The sequence below is a fragment of the Phocoena phocoena genome, chromosome 1 (genome assembly GCF_963924675.1).
Source record: "Phocoena phocoena chromosome 1, mPhoPho1.1, whole genome shotgun sequence".
Classification (NCBI taxonomy): Eukaryota; Metazoa; Chordata; class Mammalia; order Artiodactyla; family Phocoenidae; genus Phocoena; species Phocoena phocoena.
This window is the reverse complement of record NC_089219.1, coordinates 5,322,856-5,341,810: the sequence shown is the minus strand read 5'-3', so window position 1 is coordinate 5,341,810 and position 18,955 is coordinate 5,322,856. Positions and strand designations below refer to the sequence as shown.

Sequence of the window (18,955 nt, the reverse complement as noted above, 5' to 3'; positions counted from 1 at the left end):
GAGACTGCACCCCAAAGGAACTGCAAGTCCCAGTCAACAAGCACCAGCAGGAAGGAGAAAAGACTTGGTGGATGGATTCTGAGGGTGCTTGGTCAAGGGGGCCTCATCTTCAAGTTGAATAGTGAACACATCACAGAGCAGAGGGGCTCTCTGCTGAGATCTTATACTCTGACAAGGACCTGAGGAGATGGTGTAAACTCTCTACTGGGATGGTTCCTAAAAATATTCAAAAAGGGAAATTTAAATGCCAGGATTGTCATGGCCGATGGCAGAGGAAAGGATGAAAGGGCCACAAGAAGCAGATATACCACCCATGGCCAGAACACCTGCTGATGAGGTTCTTGTGGGAAGAACCACAGGACACAGTGTTCTCCAAGGTCACAAGGAAGGTGCCAGTGAGAGGGGGCCAGCATCAGTACAAAGTTCAGCAGTGACCATGGCTCCTTTGTAGCCAGGACTGGAGGGCTGTCAGAAAGAGAGGCTGTTAGAGAACTTGGCTTGCTGATAGCAATGGGATGACAGGATGCCAAAGCAGTAGAGGTGACAGTGCTTAGCCACCAGAAACAGGGGTCACAATTATTGAAACAAGCCTCAAGGTCAGAGTGGCAGCCAAAGACTGCAGAGAGTTACAGAGAAGATCGCTAGAACACAGGGCAAGAAAGAGGGGCAGCCGATAAGCTTGCTCAGCAGAGGAAATCAAGGATGAATGCCTGGGAGGCTGAGGGCAGGGCAATTACCCCAATATAAAGTCATAACCCCTTACCTAATTTCTGGACCTGAGCAAATTTTTATACCGGGAACTCCCTGGAAGAAGAGATGGCCAGGTGCCCAAGAGAAAGGACCCTACAATTCCACAGCAAGTATATACACTGGGATGATTCCTCAAGTCCTTCCTACTGGCATTTATTTGGGTATCTGTGCACACGCTGTGTATACCCAGAAATTTTAAGGACTGTTAGACACAGGGATGACTTGAGGCTCAGAGTGATTTGAGTGTCATCGTCATCCTCCTGTTAGAATGGAGGCCTGGTAATAAATGGAATCCTTCCCAAAGCTCACTTACAGTCGGTCCACTGGATCTGTGGATCCATTGGATGATCATTTCCCCCATCCTCAAATGTATGGGATTAACCTACTTGGCAATTGGCACAGCCCACATTGGGTCCTTAGTCTCTGAGGTACAATGAGGGAAGACCAAACAGAAATCTCTGAAATTACTCCCCTCCCCATGCTGATTAAGACAGAAAACCAACAGCAATGTCACATCCCAGGGGAATGGCAGAGATGAGTGTCATCTTGAGAGATCTAAAGGAAGCAAGGGTGGTGGTCCCCATTATGTCATCACTTAATACACTGGTGTAGATCCTTCAGAAAACAGATGGATGCTGAAGGATGACTGTTGACTACTGCAAACTCTGAGCGGCAGTCTCACCAATCCACAGCCAACATGCAGGTGTCTTTCCTCGAGCAGATTTTATAACAGCCCCAGATACGTGTCATAGGGTGATTGATTTGATGACTGTGTTCTATTCTATCTCAACTCGGAAAGATCAGAAAAAGTTTTCATCCACATGGAACTGACAACAATATTCATTTACAATGAACAATCAAACACTGAGCAAACTGGGAATAGAAGACAATTCCCTCACTCTGATTTAAAAAAAAAGTGCATTCTGAAATCTTAGAGCAAATACCATAATTAAGGATGACTTACTGGAAGCTGTCCTTCTGATATCAGGAGCAAGACATAGATGCCCACAATCACCATTTCTATTTGATATTGTACTGGAGGTCCTAGCCATCGTAATAAGTCAAGAAAAAGAAATCAAAGGTATAAAGGTCATAAAGGAAGAAATAAAACATTCATTATTTGCAGATTACATGATTATATATGTAGAAATACAAAAGATTCAGATTAGCTATTAGATTGAAAAAAAGAATTTAGCAAGGGTACTGCATACAAAGGCAACATACAGAAATGAATTGCATTTCTCTATATTAGCAACTATAAAATACAAAACAAAAATTTTGAAAGATAAGATTTAGTGTATCATCAAAAATATCAACTCTCTGAGAATAAATCTAGCAAAAGATGCACAAAACTTTATACTTTGTTTTAAGACGACTGAGGGCAAGGGCCTTATTTTGCTTACTGCTGAATCTCCCCAGCACTTGGAACATGCCTGGAACATAATGGGTGCTCAATAAATACTTGCTGAATGAATGAATGAACAAATGCATGTGTATTCCCATTATATTTTCCCTCTTTACTATCTAATACTCATCTTTCCTTCAGATCTTCATGTTAATGTCACTTCTTCAGATAAATCTTCTATCATCCCTGTACCACATTAGGTCCTCAGGTTTTCATATTCACTTTTGAAGTGCCCACCACAATTGCACTTAAGTAATTAACTGTGTAACTGTTCAATGTCTACCTTCCCCACTAAAATGTAGATTCCGTGAGGACAGGAAATGTACTTGGTATAAGAAGATGACCCCCAAATATTCTTTAATTTAATGAATCAAAATTCCTTGCAATTCAATAAGGCCTTTGGGGCCCTTCAACTGTCCATTTCTACCCATCCAGCACACATGACTTCATGCTGCTTTCATCTTTTCCTAGTTTTCCCTACCAAATGCTTCTTCACCAGTCACTACTCATTCATCCATCCATCCATCCATCCAACAAATACATTCTGAGACACCTGCGTGTGCCAGGCACTGTACCAGGACTTAGGGATGGAGCAGGAAATAAGGCTCAAGCAGGTAAAGCACCCGAGGGCTGGCTTTCATTGGTAGTCGGTGAGGCCATTGAATAACAATAAGAAAAATCTTGGCTGCAGAAGAGAAGGGTTCTCCTTTTTTACATTTTATGCAATCCCCCAAAATAGCTCAGGAAAAACACTCCTCTGCTATTTGTCACATCCAATAATCCTCTCCCATGGAATTCCAATTTGCTGGCTCCCTCGGCTGAGTAGTCCTCGAAGGAAACCCCATTAATACAGTCAGAGCTTGTAGTAGCTGTGATTCATTTAATACCAAAATGGAGGAGAAAAATCAATAATACTTATCTCTGGTCACACTACATTTTTCTTTAACCAAGGTAAGTGTCTCTCATAAATATACCCCCAAAATGGTAGCAAAACTCACTAACCTCCCCCTCTCCATTAAGTCTGCTCAATGTTGTGTTTCATTCAGGATATACTGACCACCCCCCAGGAGAGGCTCCCAGCCCAGTTGTCACTGACTGAGTTCATATCCCCCAGTGAAGCCTTGACTGACCCACTCAACACGGGGAAGCCGGGAAACTACGTGTGCCACTGGTACAGAATTGTGCTTCCCTGTGATGATGCAGTGCAATTTCTGCTTCATTGGGAGGAACCCAGCCTGTTCTTTGAGCAGCAGTAAATTCTGAGCAGGGAGGCACTCCCTGGCATAGCCTGGGAGCACTGGGCTCTGACACTGACTTTGCAGAAGGTCTTTTTCTTCTTCCTTTCAACCATACTAGCTCCACACCTGCCCACTTTCCCCAGGGCTTCCTCCTACCACGTGACAGGCATGTGACTCCCTAGCCAGTAGGGCTTTAGTGGTAGGAGGGGCCCCTATAAGCAAAGCTCTGGCCTCTCCCCAGGGCTTGAAGAGGATCAAGAAATGTGCCCAAAGCAGGCAGGGACAGAGACAAATCAGTGATACTTAGTTCTGGTTACAATATATTCTTCTATGAGCAAAATAAGCATCTCTCATAAATACTCCCCAAAGTGTCATGAAACCCTTTGCCTCCCTGTTCAGTTGTCCAATGTTGTGCTCCATTCAGGACACATCGGTCAACCACCCAGGAGAGGCACCCAGCCGGCCAGCCACTAACCAAGAGCATGGGCTCAGATATGACATCTGCCCTATAAGTGTCATTTGGCTCAACTGCTTCCAGCCGTTGCCATCTCCTCCACCTCCTGCGTTCGAAAGCATCCAAGCATGAGGAAGACACACTGGCAAAGCGTTGTTTCCAGCTCATTTTCAAACACCTTTGATTGGGCAGTCTCTGAGCTAGCAACATGAGCAAAGCTGTAAGCGGTTTCCTGTGCGTCAGGCACCACGTTACGTGCTTACGTGTATTCATTCATTTAACCCTCAGTGATACTGTCATTCCATCTTGCAGAGGAGTATAGGCTGCTACAGAGAGGTTAAGTAACTTCCTTAAGGTCACAGAGACCAATCTGAGGTTATTCACTCTTTCAACAGGTACAGCCAACAGCTACGCTCAGCACCCCCGAGGCTCTAGGCTCAGGCTCAGAGGTTGGGAAAGCAGAGTGAGCGGCCACGCTGAGGTCAGCTTTCATGGGTCAAACACCTCCTCGGAACCCACCTTGGCCCCCTTTCTCCTCTCACAGGCCCGTTGTTATCTTTTCCCAATCACAAGCCTTTCTTCCCTGTGCCCCCAGACAAAGGGGTTCTTCCCTTCCCACAGGACCGGTCCCCAGGAGGGAGAAGGGGGCCGTGCTCCCCACAGAAGGATGCATGACCAGTTCCAGGAACAGGGTCACATCTTGAACATTTGTTTCTCTACCACCTTTCTCACCTCCAGTGACAGCATGGAATCTGCCAGAGTTGGGGCCCCACACAGCAGGCAGTGAGCAACTGATTCTCTTTCCCTCCTCCCAGCTCTTTCACAAGCTGATGCTCCTCAGTTATTTGGGGGTTACCCTTACTTTTCCTTGGCTCTCATCTGAGAGGCCACATCCTCTGAGACTTTCCCTGATTCCCCCAGGAGGCCTGACAGCAGCTTTCCCCTGTGCTCTCCTAGCACACACTCTCATCCTCACTGCAGCTGCTCTGTTACAGGGTGTCTGTCAGTTATCTGCCCACCTCCTCTCCAATGGTGAACTCTTGGAGAACAAGGGGCCATGCCTTTCAGTTGTGTATCCACCAGCCTAGTAGAATGCCTGGCATAAAAAGGTCTGTGACTGAATGAATGAACAGAAATGTTGTTAATATTTAGAAGTAATAGTAAAGCCACAAGGGGCTCTATAAAAGGTGTAAGTAATAATAACCAAAGTAACAATAATAGACACCACGTATTGAGTACTTTCTGTGTGTTAGACCTTAGGCTAAATACTTCACAGGTATTATCTCATTTAATCATTCATACCCAGACAAAAATCCTGAGCTGACAACAGAGATAAACTGTCTGCAGCACCAAGTCCTGAAGGTCCCCAACTTGGGCAGCTTGGAGTCCTAGGGTGTGTGGGTAGATTTAACATGAACCTTGGCCCCAGTGCTGCCCTGTAAGTCAGCAGCTACTGATTGCTTTCCAGGAGAGGGAGCAATGACACTGAACCTTCGAGCATCTTCTTATTCCCTCTTTGTGCTCAATGACACCCATCACTGGTGTCAGGTCCAAAACCTCTTCAACATCCTCGCCCTTGGCCTCTCTTTCTCTGAATCTACTCATTCCTCTTATAGATGTCTCAAGGTCGTGTCTGCCCTTCAGCTAGAGAGAGTCCCAGGATGATTAAAACTTGGGGATGCTCTCTGGGACTTGGAAGGAGGGCTAGGTTCCCTGTGGGTCAGATCTCAGAGGTACAGAAAAGTACTTTAGGCTTTCTGGGAGTGTGCCTGGACCTCAGCCCCATAAGTGTAGAATTGGGAGTGGGGTAGAATTAGTTATATCCCAGAGGGAGAAATATGTAACCGTTAGAAATGTGAAAGGTTTGTCAATGGCACACCGTATCAGCTACCTAAATTGTGAAACCTAAGTCTGGATTCCATTTGCTCTATGATAATTTAAAAGCACAACTCTCTTTCTTTCTCACTCTTCCCTTTTTCACTTCACTCACAGCCTGTTCATTCATTTCGTTAAGAATTTTATTGGGAGCAAATGTCTAAAAGACACCTGGGTAGCATGATTAAAAGAAACAACAATGCCTTATCTGGAAATTTTGGTTGAGGACCATGGACAGCGCCGCGGATACACACTACCCCTGCGCACAGACCAGTCCCCCGGGTCCCTGTCTGGTCCTGGGAGCTGTAGTCTTTGACCCAGATAGGGTTCCGTCCAGGGAGCACCAGGGTCGGCCATCCTCTCCAGAGCTGGCACACAAGGAGCTGTTGCTGAGAAAGCCTTCTGTTGAAGCACTCTGGCTTCTAGCACAGGAAGAGCTGCCATACACGTGGAGAGAAACAGATTCGTGGGGGTCCCAACTAGAGAACAGCACCAAGGGACACAAGCAACGAGAAGGCAGATGCCAGGATCTATGCTGTGCATCCCTGGGAATGGATCCCTCCCAAGAGAACAAGCTTCTTGTCCTTGCAAATAATCCCCTCTCGGGAATATTTGGGTTCATTGCCCAGCCTGCCCTGAGTGGGAGTTCATATCCCTGACAAAAAAAATTGCCTTCAGAGCATGGAACACTTTAATTAAGTGGTCATTTGTTGTCTCCAACAGCTCTCTCTGCCCTCATATGATTCCCTGCCCTGCTTCCTAACTGCCTACCCGAGAATGAAGGATAGCTACAGGTAAGCAGCTGACCTTCCCAGCCCGTCTTCCTGTTTTTCATATTTACTGTCTCCCCACATACTTCTTCCCTAGCACATCAGGTTAAATTTATTTTAAAAAATTGTAAGGACATCTAAGATTCTTGAGGGCAATTTGATAATGTGTATCAAAATGAGCCTATCCAAACTCTGGTTATAAGAATATGGAGTAAATATGATATTATCCCCTTCAGTTCAAACTCTAAGCTTGGTATCTAGAAAATATCTCCACTCTCCTATAATAGTGTCTGAAGAAGGGCTGCCAAATGCAAGAAGATCCAACAGGGTTAGGGAAAGATGCTTAAAGAGTATGTCTTCAACTGCAGACCAGGAAAAGCCTGCAGAGTTTAATTCATCACAACAGAGAGCATATGCCCTGAGGTGCGAAACCAATCCACTTATGTTTGGGACAAAGGAAACAGGATAACAGACTGGCATCAGAGAACTGCCAGGATTCAAGGCTGGTCTAGAGAACTGGATGTGGGAGAAGGTCAGAGAAGAGGATAGAAGACATTGAATTGATAGCATCCCTGAAGCTTCTTATTTCTATTGGCTGGGGAGAAGTAAAGGTTCATGGAAACATTCAACTCCCTGTGATAAGGACCTTGACTGTGATTCGGAGGAAATTCCTGCTAACCAGAAACACTGCCTTGGACTGACCCCTTTAGGAAATTCCTTCAAAGAAAAATCAGGAACAACGAGAGGAACCAAAATCAAATGAGTATAACAATACAGAAAAAAGTAGAAGCCAAATAGAAATAAATGGATTTAGAATACCCACCAGAAAAATGTCATGGAGCCACTAAAAATTGCTGGAAAACATTACCATGAACTCAAAAATATTAATAAAACAAATGTCTCTTTAAAATAAAACCTCAAAGCAGAGATGCACAATCTCAGGAAAGGTACAGCATGGCATCCAAGGGGAGTAAAACAAGAGTAGACAGAGCTCAGGAAAGAAGTAGAAAAACAAAATAAAGCCATTAGAGACATTGAAGTCATACTGGAAACAGACTGAACGAGAGCAAACCTGCTGAAAAGACAATAAGGGACAGAAAGGATGGCATCTGGAAAATGAGCAAAAATGAATGGAATTAGTTCTGGCTCTGGGCATGATGAAGTGACCACACAAAGAAGCTATAAAACCCAAAGCGATGCTGGACAGCAATTCGAGGACTCTGAAAAGGAAATAGTAGCAGACAGACTGGGGAAGAAGAACCAGAATTAGAAGTGCTACAGAAGCAGCTATGAACCACCATCTTTCCTCATCTTTGAGCTTGAACTCAAGACAGCCTGAAACTAAGAATGGGGCACTAGCATGTGGAAAGAGAGAGCCCAGGAGAGCCTATCTAGTTGTAGCTCAAGAAGGAAGCAAAGGGGGCTTCTGATACTTAGGGAGAGTAAAGGAAATGCCCCACTCTTCTTTTTTCTGTTCCCTATACCCCAGGCCCCTGGCAATCCTGTGGTGGTGATGGTAGAAACAGCAGGGCCCACAGGTGCCTAAAACCATGAGGGGAAGGAAACTTCATCACCACTAGGAATATTTGTGGGCCCAAGAGGGTGTACCCCTGGTGCTTTTCTCTCTCCCTCTCTCTCTCTCTCTCTCTGTGTGTCTCTCTGACCTATGGCTGTAGCCTTTGAGGTAGACAGTCATCAGATCTGCCCAACAGAGCAAAGTTAGTAAAGTCCTAGATTTCTGGCCAGAGGACTGAAAAGGTGAAGCCCAGGGAGATGGTGGAGAGGGAGAATCCCATTAGGTTGTTCATGAATTCCTAGACTCACCCTCAAGCTGTGTACACATGGATCTGATCCTAAATAGTATGCCAAAGACTTTGAGGTAGACTGTCCCAGACTGGCCACTGGGCAGTCCGCACACAGGACAGCTCTTGGTAGGAAACAAAGTCTTTGAAACAACTAACGTTGAAATCACAACTCACAAAATGTGGTTGGAACTTATAGCTTGAACCCAACTATGTTGATTGTCTGCTAAAGCAAAAGTATCCAACATTTCCCTTGGGATATAAACAAGACCCGGAGACTCATACCATAATAGTTGAAATGTACAGAATATAACCCCAAATTGACTGGTATAATAAGAACTAGAAAAATCTCAACTTTCATGGGAAAAGATACGTAGATGATGAAGTTACCTGACAAAGACAGTTTATAAAGTTATTCCAAGAAGTAAGAGTAAACACTCTTAAAATAAACAGAAGCACAGAAAGTACCAGAAAATAAGTAGAGAATATAAAGAAGAAATAAATGGGAATTTTAGAACTGAAAAGTAACATAAACCCAAATAGAAAACTCATTGGGTGGTTAAATAGCAAAATGGACATCTCAGAAAAAAAAGAGTTAAGTGACCTTAAAGACAGAACAATTGGAATTATCTCATCTGAATGACAGAGAGGAAAAAGATTAAAAAAAAAAAAACAGAACCTCAGGGAACTGTAGGACTATTGGTTTACCTTTTGTGTTAGAGTTTTGGAAGGAGATGAGAAAGACTGTGGTGTGTGTGTGTGTGTGTGTGTGTGTGTGTGTGTGTGTGTGTGTGTGTGTATATATCAGTAAATAATGGTTGAAAACTTCCCAGATTTGGCAAAAGATATAAACTCACAGATTTGAGAAGTTGAATGAACTACAAACAGGATAAATCCAAGAAATCTATAATAAGACACATCATAATCAAACTGTTGGAAACTAAAGACAAAGAAAAAAATTCTTGAAAGTGGCCAGAGAAAAAGTGACACATTACTTATAGGCAGGGGTCAGCAAACTATGGCCCATGCACCAAATCTCACTGTCTGTTTTGGTAAATAAAGTTTTATTGAAACATAACTATAACTATCCCTTTATGTATTGTGTATAACTGCTTTAGTGTCACAATGGCAGAGTTAAGTAGCTGTGACAAAGCCATATGGCCTGCAAAGCCAAAAATATTTAATATTTGGCCCTACACAGAAAAATGCTGCTGACCCCTGTTATGGGAAACAGAAATTTGAATGACTCCAGATTTCTTGTCAGCAATCATGGAGGCCAAAAAGAAGTGAACTAACATTTTTTAGGCAGTGAAAGAGAAAACTCAACCCAAGATTCTACATATAGCAAAAAAAATACCCTTCAGGAATGAAGGAGAAATAAATCCAATATCGGATGAAGAAAAACTAAGACAATTAGTTGCCAGCAGACCTGCTTTAAAAAACTGCTAAAAGAAGTTCTTCAGAGAGAATGGAAATTACATAACAGAAGGAAAATTGCAACAACAGTATTGAAGGAAGAGCAACAGAAATGGTAAACATCTGGGTAAATATAAAAGACTATTTTCCTCTCGAGTTCTTTAAAAATCTTTTGATGGTTGAAAGCAAAAATCATAACACTTTCTAGAGGGGTTTTCAATGTATATAGTTGTAATATATTTAACATAAAACAAAATATAAATAGAGGAGAAAAAGGACCTATATGGTGGCAGGACTTCTATAGTCTATCTGAAATGGTAAAATATTGATTATAAGTAGATTGATTCTAAGAATTATACTGTAATCCATACAGCAACCACTAAAAAAACTATACAAAGAGTACAGTCAAAAAACACAATAGATAAAATAGAACACGAAAAAATTTCAAATAACACAAAAGAAGGCAGGAAAGGGAAAACAAAAGGACAAAAACATAAGAAATAAACAAATAATAAAGCACACCAATAAGTATATTAAATATAAATTGTTTAAATGCACAAATTAAAAGACAAGAGATTTTCAGAACAGATAATAAAAAATATGACCCACCTATATACTGTTTACAAAAACTCACCTCAGTTATAACAGTATGGGCAGATTAAAATTTAAAGGATGGAAGAAGATATATTATGTAAACACCAGGCAAAATAAAGTTTCAGTGACTATACTACTATCAGAAAAAGTAGATTCAGAGAAAAGAAAATTATCAGGGATAAAGAGAAACATTACATAATGATAAAAGATCAATTCACCAAGAAGACATAACCCCAAATGTGTATGCACCTAACAAGAGAGCTTCAAAATATATGCAGCAAAACCCGAAAGAACTGAAGGGGAAAATAGACCAATCGACAACTGCAAATGGAGACTTCAATACTATTCTCTAACTAATAAACAGAATGAGTAGACAGAAAATCAACAAGGACACTAATAAAAACTGAATAACATATCAACCAACAGAATCTAATTGATATTTAGAGAGCATTCCACCCAACAACAGAATATACATTCTTTTTAAATGTACATGGAATATTCACCAAAAAAGACCATATGTTGGGTCATAAAACAAACCTTAAAATGTAAAAGAATTGAAATAAAACAAAGCGTGTTCCCTGATGGCAATGGATTTAAACCAGAAATCAATAACAGGACCATAACAGAAACATCTTCAATACTTGGAAGTCAAAAAGAAAACTGTTCTAAATAATCCACAGGTGGATCCATAGGTGAATCCAGAGAAAGTCTCCATAGGAATTGGAAAATATTTTCAATTAAATAAATGTTTAAAATACAGCATATCAAAATCTGTAGGATGAAGCTAAAGCAATACTTAAAGAGAAATTCATAGTATTAAATAAATGCTTAGAGTAGAAAAAAGTTCTCAAATCAATAATACAAGCCTCTATCTTAAGAAACTAGAAAAGTCAGAGCAAATTAAACCAAAGTAGGCCAAACGAGAGAGATAATAAATGTAAACATGACTTGCAAATGAAACTGAAAACAGAAAAACAACAGAGAAAATCAATGAAACCAAAAGCTGGATTTTTTAAAGATAAATAAAAATAATAAACCTCTTGCAAACTTGACAAAGAAGACAAAAATTACCTATATCAGGAATAAAAGAAGAAATAGATAACCTGAATTGTTCTCTAACTACTAAATAAATTGAATTGGTAGTTTAAAACCTTCTGGAAAAGAATTCTCTAGACCTAGATGGTTTTGCTGGCAAATTCTACCAAACATTTAAAGATGAAATGATATTGATTCTACACGATCTCTTCCTGAAAAGAGAAGAGGAGATACCACTCTTCAACTTATTTTATGAGACTAGCATCACCTTGATACCAAAACCAGGCAGAGATAGTGCCACAAAGAAAACTACAAATCAATATCCCTCAGGGACATAGATGCAAAAATCCTCAATAGAATATTAGCAAGTCAAATTCAGCAACATATAAAATGGATAATATACCATAAACAAATGAATTTTATCCTCGGAATGTAAAGCTGGTTCAATATCCATAAATCAATGTAATCCACCATATTAACAGTTTAAAAAAGAAAAACCATATGATAATATCAATTGATGCAGAAATAGCATTTGAAAAAATTCAACATTCATTCATGAAAAAAAAGTCTCAGCAAAATAGAAATAGAAGGGAACTTCCTCTTCCTGATGAAGGGCATTTATAAAAACCTACAATTAACATCATGCTTAATGGTGAAAACCTGAAAGCTTTCCCTCTAAGACTGGGAACTACACAAGGACTCTCACACCTATAGCATTATATGGAAGCTTTTTAGCCCTTGCAATAAAGCAAGAAAAAGAAATAAAAGTCATATAAATTGGAAAGGAAGGAGTAAAACTGTCACTATTTTCACACAACATGATTGTCTACATAAAAAATCCCAAGAAATATATCCCCAAAATTAACACTCTTAAACCTCACATGGGCTTAGCCTGGTCACAGGTACAAGGTCAATATGTAAAAATCAATTGTATTCCTATACACTAGCAATGAACAACTGGAAACCAAAAAATTTTTTGAATACAATTTACAATAGTTCCAAAACTTTGAAATATTGCATTAGCCAAAAAGTTTATTCTGGTTTTTCCTTAAGATGTTAAGGAAAAACCCAAATGAACTTTTTGGCCAACTCAATACTTAGGTAAAAATCTAACAAATTTTTACAGGATATGTATGCTGCAAACTACAAAATACTGGTGAAAGAAATCAAAGCAGACCTAAATAAATGGAGATACACATCACAGTCATGGATGAGAAGACTCAACATAGGAAAGATTTAAATTCTCTGCAAAGGGATGTATAAATCTAATGCAGTATCAATCAAAATCCAGCAGGAATTTTTGTAGCTATAGACAAGCTGATTCATAAATTTATATCAAAAGCAAAGAACTAGAATAGACAAAACAATATGGAAAAAGAAAAATCACATTAGAGGAATTAAACTACATGCTTTAAAGACATTATAAACCTACAGTAATCAAGACAGTGTGGTATTGATGAAACAACAGACATATGGATCAATGGACAGAATATAAAGTCCAGAAAGAAACCCTCATTGATTTTGATAAAGGTGCAAAGGCACTTCAATGGAGAAAGGACAGTTTTCAACAAGTGGTGTTGTAACAATTGGTTATCCATATGCAAAAAAAAAAATAGGATACTTTACCTAAACCTTTATATAAAAATTAATTCAAAATGGATCATAATCTAAGTTAAATACATAAAATCATACAATTTTTAGAAAGGAACACAGTGGGGAAATAATTGTGACCTGGAGCTAGGCAAAGATTTCCTAGACAAAACACCAAAAGTAAGATACAGTTTTAAAATGATGAACTGGACTTCACTGAAATTTCAAAACTTTTGTTCTGTGAAAGGCACTCTTAGGATAATGAAACGTCAAGGTACAAACTGGTAAAACAAAAATTGTCAAATAGCATTTATGACTCAAAAAACGCAATTAAAAATGGGCAAAAAAATTGAACTGAAGCATTGCTAAAGAGGATATAGGAATGGCAAATAAGCACATGAAAAGCTGTTAACACCATTAGCCAGTAGAGAAACACAAATTAAAACTACAATGAAATACCAACACACATCTAGTAGAATAACTAAAAAATAAATAAAAATTTAAAAATAAAACCCCAAACAATAAGAATGGTTTATCTGTTTCTTATAAGGTTAATCAAACACCTACCATATGACACAACAATCTCACTCCTGGGTATTTACCCTAGAGAAATAAAAACTTATGTTCACACAAATACGTATGCACAAAAGTTTGTAGCAACTCTGATCATAATCAACAAACATGAGTTTATTCAGTGAATGGGTAAAAACAACAGTGGTTCATCCACACAGTGGAACCCTACCGAACAGAACAACTTGGATGAATCATAAGACATTAGGCAGAATGAAAGAAGCCAGTCTCAAAGCTTCCATACTGTACAATTCCATTTGTAAGACATTGCGAGAAAGACAAAACTATGGCAATGGAGCACAGATCAGTGGTTGTCGGGGTTTCAGGGTGGGGTAAAGGTGTAACTACAATAAAAATACCAACCAGGGCTTGCTTTTAGGTCTGGACAATCATTCTAAAGTTCATTAGAAAAGTAAATAAGTAAGAGCTGCCAAGGACATTCTGAAAAAGATAAGGAATAAAGGTGGGTTTGCTCTATGAGAATGAAAATGTGTCATAATTTGGAGTGTAACAGTATGAGTAAACACACAAATCACTGAAAAAGTACAGACCATCCCAAAAGAGATCCAAATACAACTGGGAATTTAGTATATGGCAGAGAGGGGACGTGCCCATCAACGGGTTAAAAAGTGGATTAATTCAATAAATAGTTTGGGGACACTTGAGTATCTCTGTGGGGAAGAAAAAACTGTATACTGACTCTATTCCTTCTACCTTAATAAATTCCAAATCAATGAAAGATTTAAAGTAAGAACAAAATGAAACAATTAAAGTACTAGAATAAATTTTTTGTAATTTTAGAGTAAAGACAAAAAAAGCTTTTTTCACTATGTCACACACTTTGGAAGCCATAAAAGAAAAGACTAATAAATTGGACTATTTAAATGTTTTGCTGGGGGGGAACTTTCCAGAACACTCGGTGAAAAGGTGGAGGAGCAGCGGCTGCCCGAGCTGCGCACGGCAACCTGCTCCTTCCCACTCCCCCACACCAGCATCGGTGGCCAGCTCACCAGCTGTAGGAAATGGTGAAAGAAATCACTTATTATGATGTTTTAGGGGTCAAATCCAATGCCACCCAAGAAGAACTGAAAAAGGTTTACAGGAAACTGGCCTTGAAGTACCACCCTGAATCCAAATGAAGGAGAGAAGTTTAAACAGATTTCTCAAGCTTAGGAAGTGCTCTCTGATGCAAAGAAAAGGGACTTATATGACAAAGGAGGAGAGCAGGCAATTAAAGAAGGTGGAGCAGGTGTCGGTTTGGGCTCCCCCATGGACATCTTTGATATGTGTTTCGGAGGAGGAGGCAGGATGCAGAGAGAAAGGAGAGGTAAAATGTCGTGCATCAACTCACAGTAACCTTAGAAGATTTATATAACGGTGCAACGAGAAAACTAGCTCTGCAAAACAATGTGACTTGTGACAAATGTGAAGACCGAGGTGGTAAGTAAGGAGCAGTAGAGTGCTGTCCCAATCGCCGAGGTACTGGAATGCAAATAATAATTCATCAAATAGGACCTGAAATGGTTCAGCAGATTCAGTCTGTCTGCATGGAGTGCCAGGGCCATGGAGAGCAGATCAGTCCTAGAGATAGATGTAAAAGCTGCAACTGAAGGAAGATAGTTCAAGAGAAGAAAATTCTAGAAGTTCATGTTGACATAGGCTTGAAAGATGGCCAGAAGATAACATTCCATGGTGAAGGAGACCAAGAACCAGGACTGGAGCCAGGAGATATTATCATCGTTTTAGATCAGAAGGACCATTCTGTTTTTACTCAACAAGGAGAACACCTCTTCATGTGTATGGACATACAGCTGGTTGAGGCATTGTGTGGCTTCCAAAAGCCAATATCTACTCTTGACAACCAAACCACAGTCATCACTTCTCATCCAGGTCAGATTGTCAAGCATGGAGGTATCAAGTGTGTGCTAAATGAAGTCATGCCAATTTATCATAGACCATACGAATAAGGTCGCCTAATCATTGAATTTAAGGTAAACTTTCCTGAGAATGGCTTTCTCTCCCGTGATAAACTCTCTTTGCTGGAAAAACTCCTACCTGAGAGGAAGGAAGTAGAAGAGACTGATGAAAGGGAGCAGGTAGAACAAGTGGACTTTGATCCGAATCAGGAAAGACGGCGCCATTGCAATGGAGAAGCATATGGGGATGATGAACATCATCTCCGGGGTGGTGTTCAGTGTCAGACCTCCTAAAGGGGCCAGTGAATAACACTCACTGCTGGCATTTTATTTGCAGTAGTGATTGAGTGAAGGACTATAATCATAATGGGCTCACTACTTGCTATTGTTTGTTTTAATATTCAACTATAGTAGTGTTTTAAAAGTTAAATGAAGAATAAACTCGAACAGAAAAGCTCAAAAAATGTTTTTTGAACAGGTAGAATACAGAGGTTTTTAATCAAATAAAAACTTAGAAATTATTGAAGATACATATTACAGAATAAAGGGCTAATTTCTGTAATATATAAAGAGCTTCTCCTAACCAATAAGAAAAAGACCAACAATCTAATACAAAATTTTATAAATATGAAACTACATAGTTCATAAAAAAGAAAATACATTCAACTTTCTTCATAAGATAAATGCAAAGTAAAACTATGGGATAACTCCTTGTATATGCCAGAACCACATGAATAAAAGAGTACAATAGTATAATGTTTAGGTAAGAATGTGAGGAAACAGACACCTTCATATGATGTTGCTTGGAATGTAATTTAATTCAGCATTTATCTATCGGCAGAGTGTTGATTAAATCAAGTGTGGTACGTTCATTCTGTTGACTACCAGCTCCCAACTCAAGTCTTTTCCTTGCTGTCGTAAAGGAAAGCTTCTCCCCTAGAGTTCCACAGGGACCCTTGCTCCATCAGCTCTTTGCTCGTGGATCACACTCTCAGTGGGTCTTTCCTAATCTCCCAATTTAAAATTGCACCCACTTCCTATGCCTTTTTTTTCTGCTTTATTTTTCTTAATGATGCACACCACCATCCGACATACTATATACATTTTTTCATCATTTACTGTCCATCTCTCCTCTCCAGAATGTGCATCAGAAAGGGCTACTCTGTCTTTGGCACCTAGAACGATGCTAGGCACACAGTAGCTGCTCAATAATGCTACTTACTAAGAATGAGGCAGCTCTTTACGTACTAATGGAAACCAATCTAATACAAGTTATAGTGTTACATTGAAAAAGCAAGATGCAATATGTGTATGAAGTATGCTACATTTGCGCGAGAGAAAAGAAAGGAAAAAGTGTCCATCACTGGAAGGATGGACGAGAAATTGTAACATGTTGGCCTCTGGGGAGCTGATTGGGTGAGGCAGGGTGGGATGTGGGGAAGGGAGACTTACTTTTTCCTGTATAGCTTTTCTACCTTCTCAATTCTTTATCCTGTATTATTCCTTCAAAGTTTGCATAATTTATAGTTTAAAAATATATAACAATATGGGACCTCCCTGGTGGTCCAGTGGTTGAGACTTTGCCTTCCAACGCGGGGCGGGGTGGTGGTGGTGGTGGTGCGTGTTTGATCCCTAGTCGGGGAGCTGAGATTCCCACATGCCTCATGGCCAAGAAGCCAAGACATAAAACAGAAGCAATGTTGTAACAAATTCAATAAAGACTTTAAAAATGGTCCACATCCAAAAAAAAAAAAACTTTAATAAAAAAATACATAACGGGGCTTCCCTGGTGGCGCAGTGGTTGAGAGTCCACCTGCCGATGCGGGGGACACGGGTTCGTGCCCCGGTCCGGGAAGATCCCACATGCCGCGGAGCGGCTGGGCCCGTGAGCCATGGCCACTGAGCCTGCGCGTCCGAAGCCTGTGCTCCACAACGGGAGAGGCCACGGCAGTGAGAGGCCCGCGTACCGCAAAAGAAAAAAAAAAAAAAATAACAATCTTAAAAATATGAAAGTCCTCTAACCTATAATACCACTTCTAGAAATTTATCCTAAGTACATAAAACCTGTTCAAGGATAATCATTGAAGTATGGATAGAAAAAAATCTGGAAACAACATAACTAGGTTATGTTGTAGGTTAAGTCCCTGCAAGGAACTACTGTACAGCTGTTAAAATATATTTATCTGTGTTGATTTAAAGTTCACAGTATATTGCTGGTTAAAAATGATACCTTTTTAGAGTGTGTGAGAAAATGTGTGTGTGTTCACTGGATTTACGGGGGACTTCTACTATCTATACGTTTTTATACTTGTTGCATTTTTATAATAAATTACTTTTGAGATCCAAACAAAGACAATGAAAAAAATATGGTCACTTCTTCAACAGAAAATTGTATAAGATGAAATACGCAAAATAAGTTGTTTCTCTTTATAATTATTTTAAATTTCCAAGCTGCATTAAAAAAAAAAACAATGGCAATGAAAATATTTTCACGTTGGAGAACATACGATGTCTCTTTCACTCACACCTTGCAGTAATGAAGGCCATGCTCTTTTTTTTTTTTTGGCGGTACGCGGGCCTCTCACTGCTGTGGCCTCTCCCGTTGCGGAGCACAGGCTCGGGACGCGCAGGCTCAGCGGCCATGGCTCACGGGCCCAGCCGCTCCGCGGCATGTGGGATCTTCCCGGACCGGGGCACAAACCTGTGTCCCCGGCATCGGCAGGCGGACTCTCAACCACTGCGCCACCAGGGAAGCCCCAGGCCATGCTCTTTAACCAAGAAAGAAAGTGCTCTTGCCATGATCTCAGCTATTAATTTTGGGCATAAGACAGCAAGAGATCAAGTAATAATGAGTGTGGTTGTAATAGTTAACATTTACCTCATGTTTAATTTGTGCCAGGAACTGCTCTAAGTAAGTGCTTTTATGTGCAGGAACTCATAGAATGCCCCCAACAGCACCAAGATGGGGAGACAGGATACACCCCACTCACAGATGAGGAAAATGAGACAGAGTTTGTTCAAAGTCACCCTAGTCACCTCAGCACCTGGGTACCCTTCTCCCTGGGCTTCAATCCCTGCACTGCCATTACTTGTTAATTTGTCCACCTTCTCAAACAGATGATGCAAATTTTCAGACTCATTCAACTGTGGATTTCCAGCCTAGCACAGTTCAGAAACACAGCGTATGTTATTGAACCTTTGTTTATTGAATCCATGTGAACGACAAACAAAGAAAAAGGTCCCAACCAGGGCAGCCCAGCATCCGAGAGGTGCTACCTGCGGGGCTCCTGTTGAGAGGAAAGACCCTCATGAGGGACTCCCAGAGGAGAAGCCCAACCTGGGCTCTAACTAGGAAACAGATGAAGTACCCCAACTCCTTCCAATTTATAGCATGTGCTTGCACAACTACAAATCTTACAACTGCAGATATCAGAGGTGCATATTTCATTACTTTCGGCATTGCGTATTTATAATGTAGCAGTGCGTAAAAATTTATAAAGGCAAAACTAGTGGTTGGTTAATGACGGTTACCGTGGCAGC

The 18,955-nt window shown here is 40.4% G+C and overlaps 1 protein-coding gene and 1 pseudogene across 1 annotated transcript in view; one reads left to right on the top strand and one right to left on the bottom strand.

Moving 5' to 3' along the window:
* The window catches only part of CAMTA1 (calmodulin binding transcription activator 1), an 888,226-nt gene that overhangs the window by 379,838 nt on the left and 489,433 nt on the right, over positions 1 to 18,955 (bottom strand). The window lies entirely within an intron of this gene.
* On the top strand, positions 14,522 to 15,709 carry LOC136125502 (dnaJ homolog subfamily A member 1-like; annotated as a pseudogene).